The sequence below is a fragment of the Bufo gargarizans genome, chromosome 5 (assembly GCF_014858855.1).
Source record: "Bufo gargarizans isolate SCDJY-AF-19 chromosome 5, ASM1485885v1, whole genome shotgun sequence".
Lineage (NCBI taxonomy): Eukaryota > Metazoa > Chordata > Amphibia > Anura > Bufonidae > Bufo > Bufo gargarizans.
In genome coordinates this window covers 441,828,796-441,834,734 of record NC_058084.1, presented here as the reverse complement: position 1 = coordinate 441,834,734, position 5,939 = coordinate 441,828,796, and the positions used below count along the sequence as shown (strand labels likewise).

Below are 5,939 nucleotides of genomic sequence, written 5' to 3'. Positions count from 1 at the left end.
AATATTGACATTTGGCACCTCCACATCATTGCATTCAGTTTTTATTCACAATTTGTTTAGTGTCCCAACTTTTTGGGAATCCGGTTTGTATATAACACATGTATAATATTATGAGGTATGATGTAGTATGAGGTTTAACACACTATATATGTGAGGTATATATTTATATACCTCATAATATTATACATATACAGTGTATTATATATTATATATATACCTCAGCTCATACTACATCATACACTCCTTATATAACTCACAAGCTTTTATTGTTATATATATTTGTTTTACTCCCCCCTCGATTCCACATATTTCTTAGCTAAGAATGATTATGTTTAAGCTTTGTGAAATGTAAACAGTCACTGTACTATTGTTTGTATGCACACTGTTCCTTAATCTGTACTGCTTCTACAAGTAAAAGGCTAATAGCACTAGTAGTCATGTAACCCTCTTCTTTCAATGCAGATGGATACACAAAGAAAAAGTATAGTTTGGGACTATTTTAGTCAACCCACCCCAGGACGGGCAATGTGCAACACATGCAAAATCAATGTGAGCATGGGATCTGCAACTGCAAAAACAAAGAATACATCAAATCTTTGGACCCATCTAAGAATTAATCATGTTAAATTATTTAATGAAACACAAAAAGAAAGGGAATCATCTGAAACACCAACTCTATTCCATCCAAAAATAAGAGACCTATTTCAGAAACACACAAAGTGGAAAAATTCCGATGTAAGATCCCAACTTCTGGACAGAGCAATCACAGAGATGATGGTTACGGATAACCAGCCATTTACAATGGTATCTGACTCTGTCTTCTAAGCGCATGATGTCCATAGTTGAGCCAAGGTACACACTGAAAAATGAAAAGTTTTATAGAACCGAAATGCTGCCAAAGATTCATCACAAGGTGGTTCAGAAAGTGAAAACGATGTTACAACCAGAGAACGCTGGCAATTTACTCTCATTCACTACTGACTGCTGGACTGGATCAACAGAATCACTAATGAGTCTTACGTGTCACGTCATTGATAATGGATGGACAAAAAGGCAGTTGGTGTTGAACACAAAGGTGATGCAAGGATCCCACACTGGCGAGTACATTAAAGAAATGTTTCTAGGCATGCTTGATGACTGGGGGATAAACAAAGATCGAGTGCTGCTTGTGCTTCGAGACAGCGGAGCAAACATGGTGAAAGGAATGAAGCTTGCTGTAGTGTCAGGTCTCAGCTGCATGGCACACACCCTGCAACTTGTAGTAAATGATGGTCTGTCAAGCCAGAGAGCTGTGAGCGACATGATTGCCATGCTAAAGAAGTGCGCAAGTCATTTCCACTATTCATTCATTGCCAAGCACCGACTGAGGTGCATTCAGTCAGACCTTGGCCTGCCCCAAAACAGCCTGATTCAGGCTGTTCCAACAAGGTGGAACTCCACACTCCATATGCTACAAAGAATGCTGGAACAGAAGCGAGCTCTTAGCATCTATGCTGGTGAACATGGAGGATATTCTTGCCCTAATGCTGATCAGTGGGAGATTGTAGCAAATGTGATTCAGACCCTCCTCCCAATAGAGGAAGTGACCCTAGAGGTTAGCCATAATGACTCAAGTGTGTCATCCGTCATTCCATGTGTGAGAGTGCTGAAGATGCTTCTTCAAAAGAATGAAGGACCCCTACACGTGGCATTAAAACACTCAGGGAGGTCATGAAGGAAAGTCTCAACAAACGTTTTTTGAAGTATGAAGAGAATATAAACGTAGTGTTGGCATGTCTTTTAGATCCTTGATTCAAACATCATGCTTTCTCTTCTGATAATGTAATGAGCAAGGCAAAAGAATGGCTGACAGAAGATATGCAAAAGGAGGTGCAGGTTCTAGAAAGGTCACATCTGGAAGAGCCTGATGCTACTAGTCTGGAAGAGCCTACTACTAGTACTAATAGTCTGGAAGAGCAGGATGATGATGCAACAGAAACAAATTCCCAAAAAGGAAACACATGGAAAAAAGGCTTAAACATGGCCAAAATTATGCCATGTTCAGTGTTTTATTGGGGCCTCATGTAGAGGATTCTTTAACTTTACCAAAAGTCTGCCTTGATGATGAGCTTCATTTTTATTTGAAAGAACCAGTGATCAATAGAAAGGGCAATCCACTTGAGTGGTTGAAAGAAAATGAGACACGCTTTAAAACCCTTGCTTCTTATGACAAAACATACCTTTGCTCTCCACCCTCCTCTGTATCTAGTGAGCGTGTTTTCAGTGAAGTGTCAACAATCAACGAAAGAAACAGAAGCCGTTTACCAGGAGAATATGCAGAAATGTGCTTTCTGCACAATATATTCCTTCTCAACTGGAAGTATTGAAGAAATTCTAAATGTTCTCCGTGCACGGCATGAAAGGATAAATTCCAGCACTGGATAAATTTACCGTTGCGTCATCTTTATTTTTCATTTCATATCACATGACAGGTTACATCTTGTAGACATCACCTCCCACCACCACAGGTTGACATGTTTCGAATGTCCAGGAGGTTACGACTAAGAACGCTATAGTTCGAAACATGTCAACCTGTGGTGGTGGAAGGTGATGTCTACATTTGAACATTGTTGTTTTTGTTAGTTGTTACCTTTTGGCCTCATGCACACAACAGTATTTTTTCACGGTCCGCAAAACGGGGTTCCGTTGTTCCGTGATCCAAGTCTGTTTTTTCTTCCGTTATGCTTCCGTGTGTCCTTGTGTCCTTTTTTTTTTTTTTTTGCAGCCCATCAGAAAACAAGGAATGGTGAAAAAAATGCAATTTTAATAACTCCACCCAGGATACTGGTATAAATGAAGGTCACCTGAGTATGGTTTTGTGGCCATTTTCTGTAGTCTTTACAGAGTACAGAGGTTCTTTTGGTTGCTTGTCTTTGCTGTATTACCATGGCGGATGACTATGAGGAAGAGGTCGTACTGCATTGGCTTGTTTCTCGGCGATGGGGACAGCGCACTCCTTTGTTGGATGAGGAACCGAGTAGAAGGTAGCGATTTTGGGTCCATCCGATAGTTTCACAACGTTACCGGAAAGGACACTTTCATACCCTCTACAAAGATCTGCGGCTGCATCCTGAGAAGTTTTTTTCCTTCTGTCAGTGGGTACCTTTGATCGCTTGCTGTCGTCTCTACGTACTGTCCTTACCTTCATGGACACCAATATGAGGCACAGCATTTCTCCAGAGGAAAGGCTCATTGTCACGTTGAGGTAAGCAATATTTTACATTTAAAGTTTCACCAGTAATGTGCACTGCTTCTGTCAGGGATAACATGTGCTACTGTTTGCTGAAGTAACCTTTCTTTGCCCATAATGTTTTGTGGAAATTATTATTATTATTTTTTTTAATCCGTTAATCCCTAAAACATAACATCCCAATCTTGAAGGTTCTTGTTTCTTTTGTGCAAGTTTCAAACTTGTGTTGAGCTAACGTCCTTGAGACACTCCAAAAATCCGCAGCACTCGCCAGTAGTTTGTGAAAAATGGTGATTTATTCAGTCAGTCAGCCAGGTTACAGTAGGCTGTAACCTGCCTGTCTGAGTGAATAAATCACAATTTTTCGTCAACTACTGGCGAGTGCTGCGGATTATTGTAGTGTCTGGAAGAATTGGGACCCTCAGTCAGGATCCCTATCTGCGTGCACCACCCTGCTTGAAGCCTATATACCGGTCTGTACCCTATTTTGTGGGATTGTGGTGCTGCCAACCCCCGCGATTTTCAGCTAACGTCCGCATCATGCATAATGTTCACATAATTTCGAACTTGCCCATCACTTTCAGCATTTCAAAGGGACTAAACACAGTCATTGTCACTTAGTTGTGGTAGTACTGCCCACACCCCAATAGCTGTTAGTGTTTTGCTCATAGACTCAAATTATAATTTTGGACATAGGGCAGTGATAGTGATGGCGAACCATTTACAGACTGAGTTTCCGAACTTCAATCCAAAACCCAAGTTTTTTACGCAAAGTGCCAACACGGCAATTTCACCTGAATACTTTAGTCCAATATAGTTTCAAACCCATGTATTTTAACATTTTGCTATAATAGCCTGCCTACATTCAGTGCTGCCTGTCCTTTTCATAGTGTACCCTGTCCTGATGAATGTTTGGAAAAGTATAAGTTATATTGGTAAACCATAGACGTTTTCAAGGGTGCGGGTGCCCACAGAGAGGGCCCTGAGTGCCGCCTCTGGCACCCGTGCCATAGGTTCGCCACCACTGACATATGGTTTTTTAAATCATGTCTTGTATACAACATTTTAAGTGATTCATGAATCTGTTGTTCCCTTTGATTTGCTGCTGACTGATTGTTTTTTTTTCTTCTTGTTTTTCAACAGATTCCTTGCAACTGGGAACTCTTTTGCATCCCTGCATTTTGAGTTTCTTTTAGGAACCCCGACTATCTCGCGAATTGTATGTCACACTTGCCATGTTATCTGGCAGCAACTCCGAGAGACGGTGGTGCCGCAGCCCAAGGTGGACGATTGGGTTCGGATTGCTGAGGGCTTCCAAATTTCAGCGCAGTTTCCAAACTGCATCGGGGCAATGGATGGCAAGCACATCCGTGTGAAGAAGCCTCCTCACTCAGGGTCCCGATTCTTCAATTATAAACAATATTTTTCAGTAGTGCTGATGGCTGTTGCTGACAGTAACTACCGGTTTATAATGGTTGATATCGGGGCCTATGGAAGCACTGCGGATGCTCGCATCTTTAGTGCTTCTAGAATGGGTGAGCTGCTTCGTGCCAACCAGCTTGCCCTGCCTGAGTCCAGAAGACTGCCTGGATATGCAGGTCCACCGGCTCCATTTGTCATTGTGGCGGATAAAGGGTTTGCATTGACTCCACATGTTATGCGGCCCTTTCCAAAGCGTAGTTTGGATGTCAGGAGGTGTATATTTAACTACCGGTTGACTCGTGCCCGTCGGTATGTTGAGTGCGCTTTCGGGATACTCTCTAGCAAGTGGAGGGTGTTTTTGTCATCCATACAGATGGATCCAGAGAATGCTACCCTGGTGATTCAAGCTTGTGGTGTTCTACACAACTTCATCAGGATTCACGAGGCTTCCTATTCTGTTGACATGGAAGATCTTCCTACGTCATCAGATTTGGGTTTGGAAAGAACCCTGCATAGACGACCTGGGACTGCTGGCATTGCAGTTCGGAAACTCTATGCAGACTACTTTTACAGCCCAGAGGGGTCCTTGCCATGGCAGAGGGACGCTATTCGTGGCAGTTTTTGAAATCTTCTGGGCTCTTTAGTTGTTTATTATTTTGTAGATAGATTACTAAAATGTATTGTGGTAGTTGAGTGTAGGGACTTGCAAGAGAATGAGGACCCTTGACATGGGCTTGCGGGCTGAGATTTTTTGGACATCACATATTTTAAACTGCATATAAATAAATATTAAAGATGTTTTCGTCTAAATGTAAATTGACTTAAACATCTTTATTATTTGGCATATATGGTCCAAATTTTTTTCTAATACCTCATGGTCACAGTATCCCAAAATAAAGATGTTGGTCTTCAAAATAAAGTGTTGCTTTGTGAGCTACAGTGCGTGTGGAAGTGTTTTTGCATTGTGTTGAACTCAAATTGTTTTCTCCCAAACAAGCTTTAAATAAAATATCTGGATTACAAAACCAAAAGCAATGTCGATAAATTAAAAACATATACATAAAAAGTGCTTGTATATTTTAAAGAAACAACATTTATAATTCAAATAGGTCCTGTGTAAACGACCCGGGAGGAAATGACGACCGTGGCCCTACATGGCCCTGTTGAGTTGGGCCAGTTGGCAAAGTGCCCTGGTAATGAGGCTGACCCACATGATGTGTTGGGTTTGGGTTTGCTGGTATTGTGGTTGGGGTGGGAAAGATGGCCCTTGGGTTGCTTGGGGAGGCAG

At 41.7% G+C, this 5,939-nt stretch overlaps 1 pseudogene; it reads left to right on the top strand.

Annotated features, from left to right (window-relative positions):
* Nucleotides 1-525: 525 nt before the first annotated feature.
* LOC122939503 lies at nucleotides 526-2,067 on the top strand (annotated as a pseudogene).
* Nucleotides 2,068-5,939: the final 3,872 nt, after the last annotated feature.